The 24,662-nt window shown below is 45.4% G+C and overlaps 1 long non-coding RNA gene across 1 annotated transcript in view; it reads left to right on the top strand.

The window, feature by feature from the left end:
- The window catches only part of LOC148516617 (uncharacterized), a 515,680-nt gene that overhangs the window by 286,434 nt on the left and 204,584 nt on the right, over positions 1-24,662 (top strand). The window contains exon 2 of the long non-coding RNA XR_015879403.1: positions 14,465-14,559. This is a non-coding gene — a long non-coding RNA (uncharacterized LOC148516617). The remainder of the gene's footprint in view (positions 1-14,464; positions 14,560-24,662) is intronic.

The raw sequence follows: 24,662 nt of genomic DNA on the forward strand, positions 1-24,662 counted from the left end.
TGAAGAATTTGATCCTAGATTGATCTTCCCTCATACATTTTTTTACAGAATTAAAACATTAAAATAAATAAATTAAAAACTAATCAATCTTTCCGTCCTTTCCCTGTCTTCAGTCCATAAACATATTCCAACACCGTTGGGCCTCTGACCTAGTTAAGGAAAACATTCTTGGTTTTTAAACTTCCTAGGAGTCCGTATAGTGTATTAAACTGTCATCCTACCACTGCAATGCCACTCTGTGCCATGTTGGAAGCTGAACTGCCATATGTTAGTGCCACCCACTGCTGTCTCTTAGCTTAGTCAACCAGCTAGCTGGATGCAACCTTTTGGTCCTAAACTAAATCAATATTGTGAGCTGTGAGGTGGTCAAAATTGACAGGAAATGACTGGAAATAAATGTTATTGAGGTTAATAATACTGTAGGAACAAAAATAGGCCCAAATAATGTGATTTTAACAGTTTTTATGATTTTTTGTAGAAAAAAATACAGATCCAAAACCTGCTTACTTTTCTCTCCCGGAATGACCCGCTGTCCCCATACACTAGTATCACAGATATCTCCTACTTACCTTCCTCTCCCGGAATGACCCGCTGTCTCCATACACTAGTATCACAGATATCTCCTACTTACCTTTCTCTCCCGGAATGGCCCGCTGTCCCCATACACTATTATCACAGATATCTCCTACTTACCTTTCTCTACCGGAATGGCCTGCTGTCCCCATACACTAGTGTCACAGATATCTCCTGCTTACCTTCCTCTGGTGGAATGGCCCGCTGTCCCCATCAGGGCCGTAGCTAGGGTAGTGCAGCCGGTGCCATCGCACAGGGCACCACAGGTCAGGGGGCGCTGTTTGGGTCTGTAAAATGTTCTGTTTATTATCATTCTCACTTGTAGCCTCCTCTTATTTCATCCCCAGTATCTCCTGGCTGCCCCATAGGGCCATTCCCTTTTTTGGGTGCGTTATGTCCCTTTGAAAAATGGGGGGGCGCCAATGTTCTTTCTGGCACAGGGCACCAAAAAGTCTAGTTAGGGCTCTGGTCCCCATACACTAGTATGGGGACAGAATTTATCAAGCTCCGAAAATACAATATTTTGCAGCCGTGGCAAGTTAGAATGTTAATTATCGAGGTCCGTTCGGACTCTGATAATTAACATCATGAATAGGCCCCTATATAAGATTGACACAAAAGGTTAATAATTATAATAGTCGGATGGTTTTCTGATTTGCATTATAGCTGCTAGATGGCCTTTGCTGATCAGATGGGCCTGTAGTCTTCTATTTGCTTATGACTATTTTGTTTCTACTGTATATAATGAAATCAACTGCTGAAAAAAAATGATGTCATCATGTCGGACTGTAATGACAGTTGGTGTGAACTCTGACCCCTCCCACTTGCGTCAGAGATACACCTGAGAGCGTGTGCATGGGGTAAAGAGTATCAGTGGGGAAAGATAGAAGGAGGGGTGGGAAGAAGGGTCAGTGCTAGGGTTCTAGCACTGACCCTTCCCCCATCCCCCACCAGAACACTATAAATAAATTAAAGCCAGGCAATGTTGAGCATCAAAGCTAGTATAACACAAATGTCACCTACTGTATACAAAATAACATCCACAACCTGGGAAGACATGGCACAACCGCACTTGTAAGTAGGGCTTCAGGCAGCATTAGTGGGTGGAATGTATAAATATACCACATTTAAAATAAATATTTCAGATATTATTGTGTACTTTTGCAACAATTTCCATTCTGTCCAAGACACGTAGTATATGTTTATAGCCATAAGGGTTACTTAGTAAACATTTATCTATATAATGGAGCACTTGGTCAGACATACATATTTTATTGGAAACTTGTTCAGTCTTTGCGGAGATTAGGAAATGTAGAATAAATGTTGGTAAATTAATATTATACTTATTACTCTGACACTCTAAGACCTCTGAGTGGCTAATGATATTAGTATTCACCTTGTATGTTACAATACCATTTGCTGTATAACATTGCTATTCCCACACTGTCCCCCCATTGGTTGGAATGGGGCAGAGAAATAATGCGATTAGCAAACACGTTCCCTTTATCTCCCAATAGCAATTATTTTTCCAGCGTTTGCCACAATGAGCCACCAAGGCATTTAATAAAATGTAATAAAATAGAATTGTTCAGCTTGGCCAAAGGCAGCTAAGAGCATTATAGTCTGTCTTTGGGTCACCGCGCACCACGAGATATGAATTATGATCTTAACATGACTCGCAGTTTGTTTTTCTTCTGAAAGCGAAAGAACAGACCTACAGTGTTCTTGACATATTCACAAGTCCCCTTCCTGTGTTTTTTTTTTTCCTTATATTTTTTTATATATCTATTTCCTCGGGACTTATGCTGCGCGCAATGAAAATTTGTGAACCATCATTACCTAGGGTGGAAATTAGATCTGTTGAACGTTAGGAGCAAATAACTTGAGACCTCTTCTGCCTGTTTTTCAACATATGGTTTGTAGCCAAGAACCCACAGCAATGAAATATTTTAAGGACTCTGAGACGATCACGAGAATTCATGGGTGTTTTTTTGTTTTTTTTGTTTTTGTTTTTTTTTTGTTACTGTAAAGCGCCAATCTCCTCCCAGCCATGTTATGTAGTTCATAAGCAGTTTTCTTAATCCAGAGTTTGTAAATGCGATGTGCATCATTAGCTGGGAGGATTATCGTTTAGGAATAGAGGAAAGAAACACCAATGATGGTTACAGAATTGGAGCTGCTTGCCAAGTCCCATCTGTCTGACTATATGTATTTTTTCTGTGTGTTATTATCGTTTACAGTGTTTATATGCAGTATTTTTTTTTATTTTTTATTTTCGTATCGTGACAGTTTGCAAAGGTGATTCACAGACTCTCTAAACTGCAGCTTACATGCTGTTTTTTTTTACATCTGGCATCTACTGTAGTTTTATGTGGAAGTTTGTGTGTTTTTTTTGGATCAAGGAAAAATTTGCATCATGTGTTGGGATGAGTTGGGTGGATCAGGGAAGGTCCTCGCTAATGAGGTGCAGGAGAGCTCTTGGTTCTGCGCTGGGGCAGAGACGAGATTTCATTATGCTTCATTTAAATGAGAGGATGAGTTTTAGGGTGTAAATGGGTACGGGAGGCTGTTTGCGCAGGGGGGATCCCCGTGTTTTGAAATCGTGCCAAGGCTTTTTTCTTCCTGGTCATGCATTCTCTTATGCATCTGTGGTCCTAAAGATCAGGTATTTTCCCTATACCTGTAATAAGACACATTTTAGGATTTCAATCTTACATTTCTGAGGAAAAGCACTTATCTAGGTCACGGTGCACTTCCAAGATTGGATAAAGAGCTTCAAATTGACACATATAATAACAATAGTCCCTATGGTACCTTAGTCTGTATAATAACGACAGTCCCAACGTCCCCTCAATCTCTATATTAATGACAGTCCCTATGTCCCCTCAGTCTGTATAATAATTACAGTCCCAATGCCTCCTCAGTCTATTTAATAATGCCAATCCCTATGTTCCCTCACTCTGTATAATAATAACAGTCCCTAAATCCCCTTAGTCTGCATTAAAAGTAACAACAGTCCCTATATCACCTTAGTCTGTATAATGATGACAGTCCCTATGTCACCTTAGTCTGTATAATGATGACAGTCCCTATGTCACCTTAGTCTGTATAATAATGAAAGTCCCAATGTCCCCAATCTCCTCTATATTAATGACAGACCCAATGTCCCCTCAGTCTATATAATAATGACAGGCACAACATCCCCTCAGTCTATATAATAATGATAGGCACAACATCCCCTCAGTCTGTATAATAATGACAGTAACAACATCCCCTCAGTCTGTATCATAATGACAGTCACAACATCTCCTCAGTCTGTATAATAATGACAGTCACAACATCCCCTCAGTCTGTATAATAATGACAGTCACAACATCCCCTCAGTCTGTATAATAATGACAGTCACAACATCCCCTCAGTCTGTATAATAATGACAGACCCAATGTCCCCTCAATCTATATAATAATGACAGTCACAACATCCCCTCAGTCTGTATAATAATGACAGTCACAACATCCCCTCAGTCTGTATAATAATGACAGACCCAATGTCCCCTCAGTCTATATAATAATGACAGGCACAACATCCCCTCAGTCTGTATAATAATGATAGTAACAACATCCCCTCAGTCTGTATAATAATGACAGACCCAATGTCCCCTCAGTCTGTATAATATTGACAGTCCCAACATCCCCTCAGTCTGTATAATAATGACGGGATAAGTATGGGGTGCCGGCGCTCGGGATCCCATCGGTCAGAATCCCAATGTCGGCATCGCGACAGGGTTAGGATACCGATTAGGGGTGTGCACCGGACACTTTTCGTGTTTTGTGTTTTGGTTTTGGATCTGGATCTTTCTTCGTGTTTTGGATCTGGATTGGTTTTGCCAAAACCACCCTTCCGTGTTTTGGGTTCTGGGTTTTGTGTTTTGGATCTGTATTTTTTTTTTAAAAAGCATAAAAACAGCTAAAATCACAGAATTTGTGGGTTTTTCTGCTCCTATGCTATTATTAACCTCAATAACCTTAATTTCCACTCATTTCCAGTCTATTCTGAACACCTCACACCTCACAATAGTGTTTTTATGTCCAAAAGGTTGCACCGAGGTAGCTGGATGACTATGCTAAGCGACACGAGTGGGCGGCACAAACACCTGGCCCATCTAGGAGTGACACTGCAGTGGCAGACAGGATGGCAGTTTGAAAAACTAGGCCGCAAACAGTACATAATGCAAAGAAAAAAAAGAGGTGCAAGATGGAATTGTCCTTGGGCCCTCCCACCCACCCTTATGTTGTATAAACAGGACATGCACACTTTAACAAACCAATCATTTCAGCGCCAGGGTCTGCCACATGACTGTGGTTGAAATGATTAGTTCATTTGGGCCCCCACAAAACAAGCTGGCAATTAATCTGTCCCTGCACAAACTGGCTGTACGGAGGCAAGATGTCGTCCTCATCCTCCTCATTCACCGATTCCTCACCCTCTTCAGTGTTGTGTACATCCTCATCCTCACAGAGTATTAATTCGTCCCCGCTGGAATCCACCACCACAGGTCCCTCTGTACGTTCTGGAGGCTGGTCTCCCTGGAAGAGTTGATAATTCATTTTTATAAACATCATCTCCACATTTTGTGGAAGCAACCACCTACGCCTTTCGCTGACAAGGTTCCCGGCTGCACTAAACACTCTTTCGGAGTACACACTGGAGGGGGGGCAACTCAGGTAAAATAGAGCCAGTTTGTACAGGGGCCTCCAAATTGCCTCTTTTTCCTGCCAGTACATGTACGGACTGTCTGACATGCCTACTTGGATGCTGTCACCGATGTAATCCTTTAACAGACAGCCCACACAATTCACAAAGACAGAAAAAAAAAGAATTTTTTATTTTTTGTGGAGCGCACTTTGAGGGTTACACCACCCTTCAACAGACAAACAGACACATGCTTGTCGCTGCTGCTTTGAGGATGCAGGTGCGGCTACTGCGCATACATTTCACACACAAACACAGAAAAAAAGATTATTTTATTTTGGTTGGAGTGCACTTTAGGGGTTACACCACCCTTTAACAGACAGACGCACGCTTTTCGCTGCTGCTTTGAGGATGCAGGTGCGGCTACAGCCCACACATTTCACAAAGACAGAAAAAAAAAGAAGAATTTTTTATTTTTTGTGGAGCACACTCTGGGGGTTACACCACCCTTTAACAGACAGACGCACGCTTTTCGCTGCTGCTTTGAGGATGCAGGTGCGGCTACAGCCCACACATTTCACAAAGACAGAAAAAAAAAGAAGAATTTTTTATTTTTTGTGGAGCACACTCTGGGGGTTACACCACCCTTTAACAGACAGACGCACGCTTGTCGCTGCTGCTTTGAGGATGCAGGTGCGGCTACTGCGCATACATTTCACACACAAACACAGAAAAAAAGATTATTTTATTTTGGTTGGAGCGCACTTTGGGGGTTACACCACCCTTTAACAGACAGACACACTCTTGTCGCTGCTGCTTTGAGGATGCAGGTGCGGCTACAGCCCACACATTTCACAAAGACAGAAAAAAAAATAATAATTTTTTATTTTTTGTGGAGCGCACTTTGGGGGTTACACCACCCTTTAACAGACAGACGCACGCTTGTCGCTGCTGCTTTGAGGATGCAGGTGCGGCTACAGCCCATACAATTCACAAAGACAGAAAAAAAAAGAATTTTTTTATTGTTTGTGGAGCGCACTTTGAGGGTTACACCACCCTTTAACAGACAGACGCACGCTTGTCGCTGCTGCTTTGAGGATGCAGGTGCGGCTACAGCCCACACAATTCACAAAGAAAAAAAAGAAGAATTTTTTTATTGTTTGTGGAGCTCACTTTGAGGGTTACACCATCCTTTAACAGACAGACGCACGCTTGTCGCTGCTGCTTTGAGGATGCAGGTGGAATCTAGATGGGATTTGGAACCGGGGACACACTACCTCCATCAATTGTCTAAATCCCACTGCACTAATGGCGGATAGCGGACGCACGTCAAACACCAAGATAGCAGTCATGGCCTCAGTTATACGTTTTGCTTCAGGATGACTGCTCTCGTACTTCATCCTCCTCGCTAAGGACTGTTGGAGGGTCAATTGTTTAGTAAAAGTAGTGGTGTTCCTACTTCCTCTCTGAGATGATGAACAACTCCCAGCAGCAGCAACAGCACTAGGAGGAAGTGGTTCTTGATCTTTCCCTATTTTATTTTTATCTGAGAAAGTTTGGTCCTCCAGTTATGTTATATTGATATATACGTGCGGCTAAGGCGCACACAAACACAGAAAATAATTTTTTATTTTTGTTGGAGACTAGTGCACTTTGTGGGTTACACCACCCTTTAAGAAATGAGCCAGCCAGCCCTTTACTTATGGGATACAGGCGCACGCTTGGCGCTGCTCCTTTGTTGATGCACGTGCAGCCACAGTGCACACAATTCACAAACACAGAAAATATTTTTTTATTTGGTTTGGAGTGCACTTTGGGGGTTACAGCACCCTTTAACGGTCAAGCCAGCCGGCCCTTTACTTATGACACAGGCGCACGCTTGGAACTACTTTGTTGATGCACGTGCAGCTACTGTGCACACAATTCACAAACACAGAAAAAATATTTATTTTTTTTGCACTTGGGGGGAGCACCCCTGATGGACAGAGCACCCCCTGGACAACACTACAGCAACCCTTTAGGACTGGGACACTGCACAGGACTTTGGAGTGGACACAGCCCCTATGGACAACTGACTGCAAAACACAGCCCAGCCAGCCCCTATGGACTTTGGACTGGAGGAGTGGACACAGCCCCTATGGACAACAGCAGCACAGCACAACACAGCCAGCCCCTATGGACTTTGGAGGAGTGGACACAGCCCCTATGGACAACAGCAGCACAGCACAACACAGCCAGCCCCTATGGACTTTGGAGGAGTGGACACAGCCCCTATGGACAACAGCAGCACAGCGCAGCACAGCACAGCACAACACTACTCTGCACAACACTACACAGCCCAGCCAGCCCAAACTCTCACCCTCCCTCTTCACTGTCCACAGCCGAGTGAGAAAATGGCGCAGACGCAGGTACCTTATATAGAATCCAAAACCCACGAGACCCGGAAGGCGGGATGATGATGTTTTGCCTCGATTTCAGATCCGAGTCAGACGGGAAAAGTCGAGCCTGACTCGGATCGGCCTCGGATCGGGGCCCGAACCCGCTTACCCCTAATACCGACACCTATCATTAGGAATCCTAACCCGCCCCCTCTCCGTACCCTAACCCTCTCTCCCCCGATGCCTGAACCTAACCCTCCCCTTAGTGCCTAACCATAACCCCACTACTTACATTCGGGATTCCGGCGGTCGGGATCCTAGAGCCGGGATTCTGACAAGTGTCACGATTCCAGCGACCGAAGTCTGAGCGCTGGAATCCCCATGGTCGGGATATTGACCGCATCCCATAACAACAGTCCCTATGTCACCTTAGTCTGTATAATAATGACAGTCCCTATATCTCCTTAGTCTGTATAATAATGACAGTCCTTATGTCCCCTCAGTCTGTATAATAATGACAGTCCCTATGTCCCCTCAGTCTGTATAATGAAAGTCCCTATGTCCCCTGAGTCTGTATAATAATGACAGTCCCTATGTCCCTTCAGTCTGTATGACAGTCCCTATGTCCTCTCAGTCTGTATATTACTGACAGTCCCTATGTCTCCTCAGTATGTACAACAGTCCCTATATCCCTTCAGTATGTATAATAACAACAGTCCCTATATCTCCTTAGTCTGTATATTAACATTCCATATGTTCCCTCAGTCTGTATAATAACAAGTCCCGATGTCCCCTCAGTCTGTATAATAATGACAGTTCCGATGTCCCCTCAGTCTGTATAATAATGACAGTCCCGATGTCTCCTCAGTCCGTATAATAATGACAGTCCCTATGTCCCCTCAGTCCATATATTAATGACAGTCCCAACATCCCCTCAGTCTGTATAATGACAGTCCCTTTATCCCCTCAGTCTGTATAATGAATGACAGTCCCATTGTCCCATCACTCTGTATAATAATGACAGTCCCTATGTTCCCTCAGTCTGTGTAATAACAACAGTCCCTATGTTCCCTCAGTCTGTATATTATTTTATTATTTTCTAGACGTCCTGGTGCCAACCTCAGACTCTCAAACTTGACCCTTTCCGATAACGTAATTAACTAATTCAGATGAGGGAAGACCAAGAGCAAAGCATTTTGTACCTGGTGGAAGGGGTCAGGTTGGAGGCTCAGCAACCTGCCCATGTATCGGAATCTGTATGATATCCCGGCGGCTGCATGGCCGGGAGTTCGAATCCCGGCAGCGGCAGCCCAACAAAACAGCAGAGCCTGGCAGCGGAAGCCCGACAGCACTGGAAATCCCGATCGTCCTAAGGTAAGTATCCGCTAACCTAACCCCCCTAACCCTAACCCTCCTTAGGGGTGCCTAACCCTAATCCCTCCTCTGTGCCTAACCCTAACCCCCCCCTTCCCCGCTGCCTAACCCTAAGTCCCCCCCGTGGGTGCCTAACCCTAATCCTTCCTCTCCCTAGCCTAACCCTAACCCTCCGGGGGTTGCCTAACCCTAGGTCCCCCCCCGGGAGCCCTAATCCTAACCCCCCCCCCCCCCGCGGCTGTCTGCTGGCGGCGCCCGGCATCCCTTCGATCGGGATGCCGGGCGCTGGTCTCCCGGCATCTGGAAAATTACAGGCGTCTAGATTTAGTCGCCTGTCATTTAACCCTTGCCGGGATAATGCAGTCGGGAAGCCGGCTGTCGGGCTTACGTCAGCCGGCTTCCCGATTGCATCACCATGTATCACCTTTATCTAGTCTATGGCGGTAGATTATCAATGATTTACAGGCGATCAGAATTCTATGCTATCTGGGGTAACCAGCCAGCTGGGAACTAATCTGCTGCTGCACTGTTATCAGGCTCTCCTGTATCATAAATCAGGGGATATAGTATATACAGCTCCCACAGAAAGCCTGGGCAGGTAGAAACTATGGTACAAATGTGGAGAGAGGGCAGGACTTAAGCACGGCTCCAGGACAGAGATATATGTAATACTATTAAGTGGGCCCCTCGGGGCACATGTCTTGTGTGGGTCCAGCCTATGTCTGCCTATGCTGCTTGCCCATCACACCAGTTGTACAAACTAATAATGGTTGTAGCTACCACAGCTTTGAAGAGGAAGAGAGAGAGAATATTATTGCCTGATAACCAGGGCAGGCTCCAGGGGTCGGAGCACCCTGTGCCGTCTCTGTTAATAGCGCCCTATAGTCACGCGCAGCTATGGTAATTAGGCCACTCCCCTAAGTGATGTTATTTGGAGGCGTGCCATGCAAATAACGTCAGTCTGGGGGTAAGCCCAGCACTCCATCACTGGCTGGGCTTCCCCCAGCCCTCTGCCGGCACTGAATGGATGCCGCACGCATGCGCGAAGCATCCATTCAGCTACTCCGGGGTGCTGCCCAGTCGGTGGGGGTCCCTAACTACCCGATTTGACCACCCGCGGGCCACTTCGGCCCACGGGTGGAACAGCGGGACAGTACTGTCCAGTTGAAATCGGGATTTTGGGGAGACGTGCGCCCTTTATGCGCAGTGGTCGAACACTCCCCACAGCCGGCCCTGCTGATAACCATCTAAGGTCAATGTTGGGCCCAGGGCTGTTACATTTGGGATATCTCACAAACCTTAGCGTTCTCGCCGTATGTAACAAAACAATGGCTTGGGGGAGTCTTCAAAATGTTTTGTGTTCTTTTTCCTGTCATTCAGACTCATTTACATTATCAGGATGTCTAGGTTGCTGTAAGTGCTCCCCATCACAAAACATTTTGCTCCAGGCCAATGGGATACAAATCAGCCTCTGGGTAATTGTGTTAAAAAGAAGGTATTGCCTACAGCACCCAATCAGATACTAGATGATGTTTTGTCTGCTACCTATTACGAACCTAAACAAATGTGTGATTGGTTGCTATGGAAACATAACTGCACTGGTACCCGTGGGACAGTTTTCAAAAATGTCCCTTTGTGTGTCTTTGCTCACAGTACAAACTTCATATACAGATGTATATTTCTATTAGGGGTGAGCGGGTTCGGATTTCTGAAATCCGAACCCCCCCGATCCGAGGCCGATCCGAGTCAGGCTCGACTTTTCCCGCCTGACTCGGATCTGAAATCGAGGCAAAACGTCATCATCCCGCCTTCCGGATCTCGCGGGTTTTGGATCCTATATAAGGTACCCGCGTCGGCGCCATTTTCTCATTCGGCTGTGGACAGTGAAGAGGGAGGGTGGGAGTTAGGGCTGGCTTGGCTGTGTAGTGTAGTGTAGTGTTGTGCAGAGTAGTGTTGTGCTGCGCTGTGCTGCTGTTGTCCATAGGGGCTGTGTCCACTACTTCAAAGTCCATAGGGGCTGGCTGGACTGTGTTGTGCAGTCAGTTGTCCATAGGGGCTGTGTCCACTCCAAAGTCCTGTGCAGTGTCCCAGTCCTAAAGGGGTGCTGTAGTGTTGTCCAGGGGGTGCTCTGTCCGTCAGGGGTGCTCCCCCCAAGTACTAAAAAAAATATTTTTTTTCTGTGTTTGTGAATTGTGTGCGCAGTAGCCGCACGTGCATCAACAAAGTAGTGCCAAGCGAGCGCCTGTGTCATAAGTAAAGGGCCGGCTGGCTTGACCGTTAAAGCGTGCTGTAACCCCCAAAGTACACTCCAAACCAAATAAAAAAATATTTTCTGTGTTTGTGAATTGTGTGCGCAGTAGCCGCACGTGCATCAACAAAGTAGTGCCAAGCGAGCGCCTGTGTCATAAGTAAAGGGCCGGCTGGCTTGACCGTTAAAGCGTGCTGTAACCCCCAAAGTACACTCCAAACCAAATAAAAAAATATTTTCTGTGTTTGTGAATTGTGTGCGCAGTAGCCGCACGTGCATCAACAAAGTAGTGCCAAGCGAGCGCCTGTGTCATAAGTAAAGGGCCGGCTGGCTTGACCATTAAAGGGTGCTGTAACCCCCAAAGTACACTCCAAACCAAATAAAAAAATATTTTCTGTGTTTGTGAATTGTGTGCGCAGTAGCCGCACGTGCATCAACAAAGTAGTGCCAAGCGTGCGCCTGTGTCATAAGTAAAGGGCCGGCTGGCTTTACCGTTAAAGGGTGCTGTAACCCCCAAAGTACACTCCAAACCAAATAACAAAATATTTTCTGTGTTTGTGAATTGTGTGCGCAGTAGCCGCACGTGCATCAACAAAGTAGTACCAAGCGTGCGCCTGTGTCATAAGTAAAGGGCCGGCTGGCTTGACCGTTAAAGGGTGCTGTAACCCCCAAAGTACACTCCAAACCAAATAAAAAAATATTTTCTGTTTGTGAATTGTGTGCGCAGTAGCCGCACGTGCATCAACAAAGTAGTGCCAAGCGTGCGCCTGTGTCATAAGTAAAGGGCCGGCTGGCTTGACCGTTAAAGGGTGCTGTAACCCCCAAAGTACACTCCAAACCAAATAAAACATTTTTTTCTGTGTTTGTGAATTGTGTGCGCAGTAGCCACACGTGCATCAACAAAGAAGCAGCGCCAAGCGTGCGCCTGTGTCCCATAAGTAAAGAGCCGGCTGGCTCATTTCTTAAAGGGTGGTGTAACCCACAAAGTGCACTACTCTCCAGCAAAAATAAAAAAATATTTTCTGTGTTTAGCCGCACGTATATATCAAATCGATATAACATAAATGGAGGACCAAACTTTCTCCGATAAAAATAAAATAGAGAAAGATCAAGAACCACTTCCTCCTAGTGCTGAAGCTGCTGCCACTAGTCATGATATAGACGATAACATGCCATCAACGTCGTCTGCCAAGGCCGATGCCCAATGTCATAGTAGAGGGCATATACAATCCCAAATGGCAAAGTTCAGGAAAATGACCTTGAAAAAGACATTTAAATCAGCTGAAGAGAAACGTAAACTTGCCAATATGCCATTTATGACACGGAGTGGCAAGGAACGGCTAAGGTCTTTCCCTATGTTCATGACTAGTGGTTCAGCTTCACATGACGATGGAAGCCCTCCTCCCACTAAAAAAATCAAAAGAGTTAAGCTGGCAAAAGCACAGCGAAGAACTGTGCGTTCTAAGAAGATATCACAAATCCCCAAGGAGAGTCCAAGTGTGGTGGTGGTTGTGATGCCTGACCTTCCCAGCACTGGACGGGAAGAGGTGGCTCTTTCCACCATTTGCACGTGCTGAAAGGAGCACCCACAGTCCACTTGCTGATATGCAAATTGAAGTTGTCACTGTTGAAGTACAACAGGATGAGGATACTGGTGTAGCTGGTGCTGAGGAGGAAGTTGGCGAGGAGGATTCTGATGGTGATGTGGTTTGTTTAAATCAGGCTCCGGGGGAGACAGTTGTCCGTGGGATGAAAAAGCCCATCACGGTCATGCCTGGGCAGAAGACCAAACATTCCACCTCTTTGGTCTGGCAATATTTCTATCCAAATCCGGACAACAACTGTCTTGCCATATGTACCATATGTAAAGGTGAAATAAGTAGGGGTAGGGACGTTAACCACCTAGGAACATCCTCCCTTATACGGCACCTGCAGCACGTTCATAAAAAGTTACTGTCAAGTTCAGAAACTTTCTCTAAGACCGTAAGCAGTCCAGGGACACCTAAATCCCTTTTTCCTGTTTTATCCAAGGAATCGGTGGACGAGGAGGATGAGGATGACATCTTGCCTCCGTAGAGCCAGTTTGTGCAGGGACACATTAATTGCCAGCTTGTTTTGTGGGGGCCCAAACGAACCAATCATTTCAGCCACAGTCATGTGGCAGACCCTGGCGCTGAAATGATTGGTTTGTTAAAGTGTGCATGTCCTATTTATACAACATAAGGGTGGGTGGGAGGGCCCAAGGACAATTCCATCTTGCACCTCTTTTTTTTCTTTGCAGTATGTACTGTTTGTGGCCTAGTTTTTCAAACTGCCATCCTGTCTGCCACTGCAGTGTCACGCCTAGATGGACCACGTGTTTGTGCCGCCCACTCGTGTCGCTTAGCATAGTCATCCAGCTACCTCGGTGCAACCTTTTGGACATAAAAACACTATTGTGAGGTGTGAGGTGTTCAGAATAGACTGGAAATGAGTGGAAATGAAGGTTATTGAGGTTAATAATAGCATAGGAGCAGAAAAACCCACAAATTCTGTGATTTAAGCTGTTTTTATGCTTTTTTTAAAAAAAATACAGATCCAAAACACAAAACCCAGAACCCAAAACACGGAAGGGTGGTTTTGGCAAAACCAATCCAGATCCAAAACACGAAGAAAGATCCAGATCCAAAACCAAAACACGAAAAGTGGCCGATGCACACCCCTAATTTCTATGTATGTTATCTTTTCTGTAGTAGGTTGCTTTTTATAGTGAGCATTTCACCAATGTATATAATCTCCATGTAATTGCTTCTATAGCCCGTGGCAACCTATGAAGTGCGCCCAAGATGGCTGCCTCGCTTGCCATTTTTGTGGGTGGGACGAACACTTTGCAGGAACTGATGGTTCTATATATACTGTATCTTGTACATTGTATTTCCTATTTTGTATTCATCCACTGTGACTATTGTAGTGCATCCAAGATGGCCGCCCCCTATGTAATATGGTTTATTTAATGTAAATGTAAAGTTTGGAGTCCTTATGGGGAATAGTGTAAATAAACACTATTATTTTTTTATTTATGCCCCAAGGTTTTATGATTCAAAGTGGTACCGTTTATATTGTTATCAATGGGTTTTGACTATTCAGTCACTGTCAATTGATTGAGAGTGATATCTAAAATATCAGTTTATTTATTCATTTTTTTTTTTTCTCTTAACAGGCAACTCCATGAGGGATATGAGAAGAGAAGGCCTGGGGATACCGTCATGTAGATCACTGAACATCGCAGGATGCGCTCGTGATGCTCATTGACCGGTACGATTTAAAATATCTATAAATGGCAACAACCTCACTGCATTATCGTCTTACAGTACATCACACACATAATAATATCATGTCGAATCTGCTGTGTTTGTTCATCTTACTCCATTATAGCATTGATGGGCAACAGGTTGACTTATGTCTGCATGCGACCCCCTCGAGCCATCACCTGTGGACCTGTGGCCCCCCACCTTGTTTGTTACAGCTTGTGGCACTTGCCAGCTGATGCCCATGTGGCCGCTGAAGCCTGTCTGGTTGTCTATACCTGATTTAGGGGGGGGGGATGGGACCAATTTATGTTAATATTTTAATGTTTTTGCAGGATGACTATGATTAAAAACATGTTGTCCTCTAACTAGTCCGTGAAGGATTTAGGGAAGCTGGGGGCTACAAAAGCTGTAGGGGGAGCCCTAGTCGCCACAGGGCTGATTGTTAGTCGGCCCAGGAGCTAATTGTTAGACTGCCTGGGGCTGATTGTTAGACTGCCTGGAGCTGATTGTTAGACTGCCTGGGGCTGGCTGATTGTTAGACTGCCTGGGCTGATTGTTACACTGCCTGGGGCTGATTGTTGCACTGCCTGGGGCTGATTGTTACACTGCCTGGAGCTGCTTGTTAGACTGCCTGGACTGATTGTTAGACTGCCTGGGCTGATTGTTACACTGCCTGGGGCTGATTGTTAGACTGCCTGGGCTGCTTGTTAGACCGCCTGGGGCTGGCTGATTGTTAGACTGCCTGGGGCTGATTGTTAGACTGCCTGGAGCTGATTGTTAGACTGCCTGGGCTGATTGTTACACTGCCTGGGGCTGATTGTTACACTGCCTGGAGCTGATTGTTAGACTGCCTGGGCTGATTGTTAGACTGCCTGGGGCTGATTGTTAGACTGCCTGGGGCTTATTGTTACACTGCCTGGGGCTGATTGATTGTTAGCCGGCCCAGGGGCTGATTGTTAGACTGCCTGGGGCTGATTGTTAGTCGGCCCAGGGGCTGGTTGTTAGTCGGCCCAGGGGCTGATTGTTAGACTGCCTGGGGCTGATTGTTAGACTGCCTGGAGCTGATTGTTAGACTGCCTGGGGCTGATTGTTAGACTGCCTGGGCTGATTGTTAGACTGCCTGGAGCTGATTGTTAGACTGCCTGGAGCTGATTGTTAGACTGCCTGGCTGATTGTTAGACACATTACCAGGCTGTTTATGACCTTTACATATACATAAGAGAGCTCAGAATATATAGATAAAGTAGTTGTTCCATTAATTCATTTTTTCTCCCCCCTGTTTTTAATCATCTAAGCAAAGCCATTATTATAAGAAACCATTGTAATTCTATGTGGGGTAATTGGTGTACTTACGTAAAAAGTCTATTTACTGTACCATGTATTCCTGCTAAGATACTAGAGTGTATAATTGCCAGTATTTTAAATAATTTCCAGGGACATTAGGTGCTGAGTCAGTGCACCTAAGCCCATTACAGTCTCTGGGGACCTAAGTACAACAAGCCCAGTTATGTCCTGTACTGTATGCTACATTTATCATGTTGGTTTTTTTATTTTTGCAATTTAAATACTATTCTTCAATAACATTGACAAGTAATTATTATTGTATATCCTTTAATTTAAGGTTTACAACATAAAATTCACAAATAGAGGAATTTTCATGGTCATTATTGAAAAAGAGCGGTACAGTACATCCAAGGACATACAGTATCTTAAAGAGCGGTCCCTGGAGATTAGGGCCAGGTGGCCACCATGCAAATGGCGTGTTACTCACCAATAGTCAGACATTTGGAATGGAATTTAGGGGTCTATGTGCTAAGCCTTGGATGGAGATAAAGTGAACAGAGATAAAGGACATTATTCAGAGACGGCCAAACGGTCTACGACCGCACGGCCGCCTTGATGTTTTGCCAGTGCGCATGCGCACGAGGGAGCCGGCTCCCTCGTGCGCATGCGTGAGACCCGCTACGACCGACAGCGCCGGTCGTAGTGGGTCTCTTTCCAAAGGGGGCGAGCTGTCGATGTTGATTGACAACTCGCCCCGTTTGGAAGGCGGGCCGGGGGGGTGGCACCCCCATGGGAACGCCTGCCATTTGGGGGACGCCCCACTGACATCACTAGTGATGTCAGTGGAGAGCTTCCGGCTCAGACAGAGCCAGAAGCTCTCCGGGGCTTACGACAAGTGAGACCCTACCCTAGGGTCTCGTCGTAAGCCCCGATGGTCGCGATGGTCTCTGACCATCGCGACCATCACCCGAGCGGTCGTTAGAGCTGTGGGTGTTAACCCACAGCCTAACGACCGCAACAGAGGCGGGCGGTCAGGATGCAAGTGGCCGCCCAGTTTCTGAGCGACCGCTTGCATCCTCCGATCACCTCTGAATGAGGCCCAAAGTACCAACCAACCAGCTCCTAACTGTCATTTTTCAAACACAACCTGTGACATGGCAGTTAGGAGGTGATTGACTGGTACTTTATATCCATAGTATATAGTATTTGAACCTCTTAGTATTTTAGAGCAAAAGTGACTGAACCATTGTGTTACATCCTAGATACTGTATGAACTTCCATTGATGTCAGTTTAGAACAAATTCCAGATAAGCTTCCCCCTTAGGGGTTGAGTCAATTAGCCGTGAGTCGGCTCCCCCTGCGAGAAAGTGCGCATATGCGCCACGTACGGTAGCCCTAAACTCGCAGGGTTTTGTTTGCAGCCCCATGGGGGCTAACATCAGCTGGTCGGGGATAATTGTTGGTGAACTGTTTGGGTGTGGCATGATATAAATCGACAATCATAATGTCGACACAGATGGAATGTCAACTTGATAGAATGTCGAAATAGCTGTCACTTACCTGGTCCCAGCAGCTGCAATGGCTCCAGCTAGTCTTCCGGGTCCCGGTGGTCATGTGACTGTCACTTCCAGCGGAGTCGACAGAAACATAATGTTCTTGATCGAGTCGCGCACAAGTTGGGCACATGAACAGTAAGAGGAATCGCCAGATATGTCCGCAAAACGGACTGTCACTCAACCCTTTATCAGGCCCAATTCGCACATTGCTTACTTCCTAAACAACATCGTATGCTCATAAAATAGTGTCTTATAGAGAGGAGGGGGCCCGTGTCGGAGCCTGCTCACGGCCCCCCTCCTCTCTAGAAACGCCCTTGCGAGTCGTGTCTCTGACCTTCTCGTGGTTCGCTATTTGGATTTTAAATTTCAATTTCTGGTTGTAGATCGCAAAAATGACACGATTTTAGCCCGTTTTTAAAAACTTTTTGACAAATAGTTTTTTGGGTTTTTTTAAACCCAGATTCAAAACCAAAACATGATTCCAAATCCAAAACATGGGGGTCAGCACACATCTCTACTTAAAATATACATAAGTGCATTCATGCAATGCCCATACAGTAATTACATCCCTAACTATAGGCTGCAATAGTGTCCCTGTCATTTGTATTCTGCGGCCTTAACGCTTGGCACATGTCGGATGGCGTTTGGCTACGGACCGCGGAGCCATTGGCAGTTACAGTTTCCAGAGCAAATGTCTCCACAGCAAACTGCTCCCAGCCCTCCAAACAATTGCAAACATCTGAGTATTCTCTCAGCCTTTTGGCCAGGTTTTTTAAATGTAATGTGATGTCCTATTTAGAATACTGGCCTGGTACAGTACTAAGCCCTCTTCATCCCCGTACATTAACAACCTGTGCAAGCGCGGGCCAGATATACTTATCCCTTTATTACAGAGTCCTCCGCGGCACGGAGTTTATTGGAGTTGCCACAGGTTCAGTAAAAATAGTCCAGCATACTTAAAACAGTATATTTGCAGATTTTATATGAAGCAAAAGTAACAAGGATTCATCTGATTATTGTCGGAGCCGCACGCCCTGGTACACCATTATTGTGTGTAATTGTATTATCACGCTCCCGGGAAAAGTCAAGAGCACTGTGTAAACTTTAAAAGGGAACTGATTAAAACGCTGACTGTAACCAGTGGGTACCGCAGAGCATGCAAAATAGGAATTTGCAATGTTCATCTGGCATTTCTTCAGTGCTTTGCTCTATGCATACTTGCTTCATTGTTGTATGGGAGATTTCAGATTATTGGTCCCTATGTACAGTGCATTTACATATTTAAGCTTCGCCTGTAGCTAGTGATTGTTTTTATGTTGAGTGTACAAACCTGGGGACTAGTGGTCACTTTATCTTTTCCTGTATGAGAAGTGAGCAGTGGTTCTCAATCTCGGTCCTCAGGATCCCACACAGGTCACGTGTTCCAGGTCACCCAGCAGGAGCACAGGTGTAGTCATTACTCACTGACACATTTTAAAAGATCCACAGGTGGAGCTAATTATTTCACTTGTAATTTTGTGAGGAGACCTGGAAAACGTGCACTGTTTGGGGGCCTGAGGGCCGAGTTTGAGAACCTGTGCATTATAAAGGTGCATACACACGATCAGATTTTTTCTTCAGATATGGACGATAACGATTTAAAAATCGTTCAGTCGTTCATATCTGAAGGAAAATCGTTCATATCTGACATGCCTGAACGATGGACGATCAACGATGCGCGTTCCCGATGGTCAGATAACGATTTCTGATATCTGATGTGTTTGCAGTCAGACTTGGACGATTCCATTCATTTTAATGCAGTCAAAAATCGTTCAATCGTTCAAAACTTTGGTCAAATCGTTCAAATCGTTCAGATCGTTTAATCGTTCAATCGTTCATCTGACAAATCTGACAAGTCTGACAAATCTGACCGTGTGTACGCTCCATTAGGATTTATCAAAGCTTGAAGAGAGATCAACCAATCAGAGTATCAACCAATCAGTGACAGTCAGGAACTGATTGGTTAATGCTTTATCTTTCTCCATGCGTTGATAAATACCCCCTAGTTGTTCACGCATCAGTTTGGTAATGTTTTTTCTTTTATTTTAGTTATTAATTATTTTATTAACAGTTATTTATACTGTACACACATATTACGCAGCGCTTTAGAGACTATTTAGACATTCACATTACTTACATACAATCTATATTCCATACACACAGTTAACCTATAAGTATGTCCTTGGCTCATGGAAAGAAACCGGAGTACCTGGAGCAAAACCACACAAACACCGGGAGAACATGCAAAATCCACACAGATAGGGGTTTGGTGGAAATTGAACTCAGGACCTCAGTGCGGTGAGGAACCAAGGTAACCAAATGCTACCGTAGTGCCTGAAATAAGTTGTGTATTTAAAAAAAAGATGTTTTCTTTTTGTTGTGAACGAATTAAGAGAAGCGTTCAGCCATGCAGTCTATGAAGTTATGGCACATATAAACATGCAGTGGTAGTACAGTAGTCAGCATTGCTGCCAAAGAACACTGTGGTTATGCGTTAAATTCCTGACCAAAAGTGTGGAGTTTGTATGTTCTCCCCATGTTTGTGTGGGTTGCCTCCCACACTGCAAAAACATACAATGTAAATATTTTTTTAGCATACATGTAATAGGTAGGGTTACTGTAGAAATTTGGGTTGGGCTCAACCATATGTATTTGATACTACTTGTCCAGCTTATCGCAGTTAAACCTCGGTTCTCAGGACTAATCATTCAGTGAACCAAGTGTTCCATATTCTTGTACACATTGGGCCTAATTCAATTCAGTGCGATGTGGGAGGGAGCTCCCAGAGCTATTCAATTCAACGCGCTGTTTGTCTGGTCGGGAAGCAGGTAAGTCTGAGAATGCCGGTTCTCGCGACTTAACCCGGGTGTTAAGGCGTGGTAACCGGCATTCTCCAACTAATGCGCCCCGCGCGTGGCTGCTACTGCCGTGCTAAGCCGGCAAACAGCTGCGCACCCGGATTTTTTGGTGGATCTCTCCTCGCATCCCCAAGGGGGTGCGAGAAGAAATCCTTTAACCGCCCAAACAGCGTGGTGTATTGAATAGCTTCAGGAGCTCCCTCCCGCGGTTATTCAACATCGCGCTAAATTGAATTCGGACCATTGTAGAGATTATTAACTAACCGCTGCTTTCATTATCTAGCTTGCATTAGAATGTTGAAATCTTACTTGTGATCGGTTGCTAAGGGTTACTGTGAATTTCCACCTCTATAGTGGATAATTGTATAACCTGTTATAGAATGTTTAGAACAGGTTCCATCTTTCATGGGGTTCGTGGAGAGGAGAATATAGGCAATTGATGGAAATAACATTCATTTATTGCAGTTTAGAAATTAACAAGTGACGTCCTGTTTTGCTGACTTTGAAGAACATGCTTTTTTGTGTGCGATTAATCAGTGGCAACAATATAACTCGCGCAGACCCCATGCGTACATTGCATCTGACGGCTGACAGCAACCACTTGACCTAGCAACACGTGGCAATTTAACCTCCTTCATGTAACGCTCTAAATGTCACTTGACATTATATTGTCTTCATTGTCTTCTTTTTGCCTTAGCCATCACTTTTCTCACTGACGGTATGTATTGTCCGTTCACATCATATTTAATAGATTTTCCCTTCCATTCAGAGAATGAAATCACTGACAGAGCACCTTCTAGAAATGCGCTTTTTAATAAAAAAAGAGAAAATAGAGCGACTGCTCCCTCTTTGCTGATGATTTTCATCACGTATGTACTCGGTTATCTTTAAAATAGGCTTTCAGCGAACGCTTGATTATTTCAATCGTTACAGTTTGCATTTTAGATAAGGTAATGGGATTATGTAGGTGTCAGTACTGTGTAAGTAGTAACCTTTGGGTGGCCAGGTCGGCACTCCGAGGGGTGTAGGTATCGCTACAGAGGTAGGTGGTGCTGGTGTCATGTTTGACCTGCCAGCTGAACTATGCAATTACCAGCAATGTTCACTGGTGGTCGGGGCCACGATGACTCGACTCAATGTGAATGGCGTCACCAGCCGCCTGTCCTTGGGGAAGAGGACGGGCGGTAATGTGATGTTGTGAGCGCCGAACCTGCAACTCGCAACATCTTTGCCACAAAGTAGCAAGATCTCTATACCTCAACATTTTGGAACTTGTCATGATTGTTTTTATTACGTATTTTGGTAGTATGAGAGACAGTGGGTCTTATGTGACAGCGAGCCAGATGCAGACATGGGCGTGATTCCGGAGAGTACGCACATTTTCACCTGCAATTGTAAATTAACTTATCGGGTCATTCATCAAGAAGGTAAAGCAGGAGATATTGCAGATATCTGTCCCCACACACTAGTATCACAGATATCTCCTACTTACCTTCTTCTCCCGGAATGCCCCGCTGTCCCCATACACTAGTATCACAGATATCTCGTACTTACTTTCCTCTCCCGGAATGGCCCGCTGTCCCCATACACTAGTATCACAGATATCTCCTAGTTACCTTTCTCTCCCGGAATGGTCCGCTGTCCCCATACACTAGTATCACAGATATCTCCTACTTACCTTTCTCTCCCGGAATGGCCCGCTGTCCCCATACACTAGTATCACAGATATCTCCTGCTTACCTTCCTCTCCCAGAATGGCCAGAATGGCCCGCTGTCCCCATACACTAGTATCACAGATATCTCCTACTTACTTTCCTCTTGCAGAATGGCCCGCTGCCTCCATACACTAGTATCACAGATATCTCCTACTTACTTTCCTCTTGCAGAATGTCCCGCTGTCCCCATACACTAGTATCACAGATATCTCCTGCATATCTTTCTCTCCCAGAATGGCCCGCTGTCCCCATACACTAGTATCACAGATATCTCCTACTTACTTTCCTCTCCCGGAATGGCCCGCTGTCCCCATACACTAGTATTACAGATATCTCCCGCTTACCTTCCTCTCCCGGAATGGCCCGCTGTCCCCATACACTAGTATCACAGATATCTCCTTCTTACCTTCCTCTCCCGGAATGGCCTGCTGTCCCCATACACTAGTATCACAGATATCTCCTACTTACTTTCCTCTTGCAGAATGGCGCGCTGTCTCCATACACTAGTATCACAGATATCTCCTACTTACTTTTCTCTTGCAGAATGGCCCGCTGTCCCCATACACTAGAATCACAAATATCTCCTGCTTACCTTTCTCTCCCGGAATGGCCCGCTGTCCCCATACACTAGTATCACAGATATCTCATACTTACCTTTCTCTCCCAGAATGGCCCGCTGTCCCTATACACTAGTATCACAGATATCTCCTGCTTACCTTCCTCTCCCGGAATGGCCCGCTGTCCCCATACACTAGTATCACAGATATCTCCTGCTTACCTTCCTCTCCCGGAATGGCCCGCTGTCCCCATACACTAGTATCACAGATATCTCCTACTTACCTTCCTCTCCCGGAATGGCCCGCTGTCCCCATACACTAGTATCACAGATATCTCCTACTTACTTTCCTCTTGCAGAATGGCCCGCTGTCCCCATACACTAGAATCACAAATATCTCCTGCTTACCTTTCTCTCCCGGAATGGCCCGCTGTCCCCATACACTAGTATCACAGATATCTCATACTTACCTTTCTCTCCCAGAATGGCCCGCTGTCCCTATACACTAGTATCACAGATATCTCCTGCTTACCTTCCTCTCCCGGAATGGCCCGCTGTCCCCATACACTAGTATCACAGATATCTCCTGCTTACCTTCCTCTCCCGGAATGGCCCGCTGTCCCCATACACTAGTATCACAGATATCTCCTACTTACCTTCCTCTCCCGGAATGGCCCGCTGTCCCCATACACTAGTATCACAGATATCTCCTACTTACTTTCCTCTTGCAGAATGGCCCGCTGTCCCCATACACTAGTATGGGGACAGAATTTATCAAGCTCCGAAAATACAATATTCTCAGAGCTTGACTGCGGGGGCATTCGCTATCTTCAGATGGCGAATGCTCCTGCTTCGGTATTGCACCCGCTCGGTCTCTTGTGCGAATGTGTGACCTGTAGGTCGCGCATGGGCACTCCCGTCACTGCTCCGACAGGAGCAATGAAAAGAGAGGAGCAGTGAAGTGGCTCGTGGGGACAGATGATTTCGCACCAGTTGCCACCGCACCAAATCAATGCTAAATTGCTCCGGTAGCCGCGGCGAGTCGGAATGTTAATTATCGGACCCCAATAATTAACATCATGAATAGGCCCCCTGGGCATGATATTTAAATTTAGCTAAGAGGAAACACCTCCACACGTGATGTCTGTGTTCCAGCTGATGAAACTCAGGAATAAATCCGGAAATGTCCCTTAGAAAAATATTTTATGTTATTAGCTGAATATTCCAATTTTAGGGGTCTATGTACTAAGCCTTGGAGAGAGATGAAGTGGACGGAGATAAAGTACCAACCAATCAGCTCCTAACTGTCATTTATCAAACACTGTATCTAACATGGCAGATAGGAGCTGATTGGTTGGTACTTTATGCCCATCCACTTTATCTCTCTACAGGGCTTAGTTAGTCCCAAGACCCCTTAGATTTTAGCAGACAGATCTGCGAGCCGCATTTTGTGAAATATGATCTGCGAGACGGATTTTGTTCTGTGTCTACTCCATTAAAATTAGATAAGCTCTGGTGGGGTGTTTAAATATTTCACAAAAATGCATCAGGCACCTTCCTTGATCATTCGCGGCATCAAAGAACATTTTGGCGGGTTGCTCTCTCGATACCTGGTTACATAATAACTGTTTGCCAGATTACAGTATATATATATTATATATATATATATATATATATATATTATTTTCAGATATGAACCACGAAGGTAAAATATATTGTTGGCTATTAGACAGTCCACTCCAGCTCTGCAGAAAGGGAAATATGATCTTTCTTCTTCAGTATAGACGACCACGACCAGAGGAGGGAAGGTGCACTGGAGGAAGACTGCAATGCAATATAAGCAGTGTCAGACTGGGTTATGAAGGGAATGCAGTGGTAGGGACCCAAGCTTGAGGGGTGTGGCCAGACACTGGAGGGGGTGTGACCAGCCATTAGAGAGTACATGCAAAGAACAGGGGGCCTGATTCAGAGCCGAACGCTCTGACCGGAGCGCTCGCTCTGAATCAGTGCCCCCCTCCATGAAAATGGAGCGGCCTCCTGGCCGCTCGCATAGCTGTGGGTGACCACCCACAGCATATGCGAGCGTCCATGATGATGGT

Source organism: Taudactylus pleione, unplaced genomic scaffold (genome assembly GCF_031769625.1).
Source record: "Taudactylus pleione unplaced genomic scaffold, aTauple2 ptg000245l, whole genome shotgun sequence".
NCBI classification, from domain to species: Eukaryota; Metazoa; Chordata; class Amphibia; order Anura; family Myobatrachidae; genus Taudactylus; species Taudactylus pleione.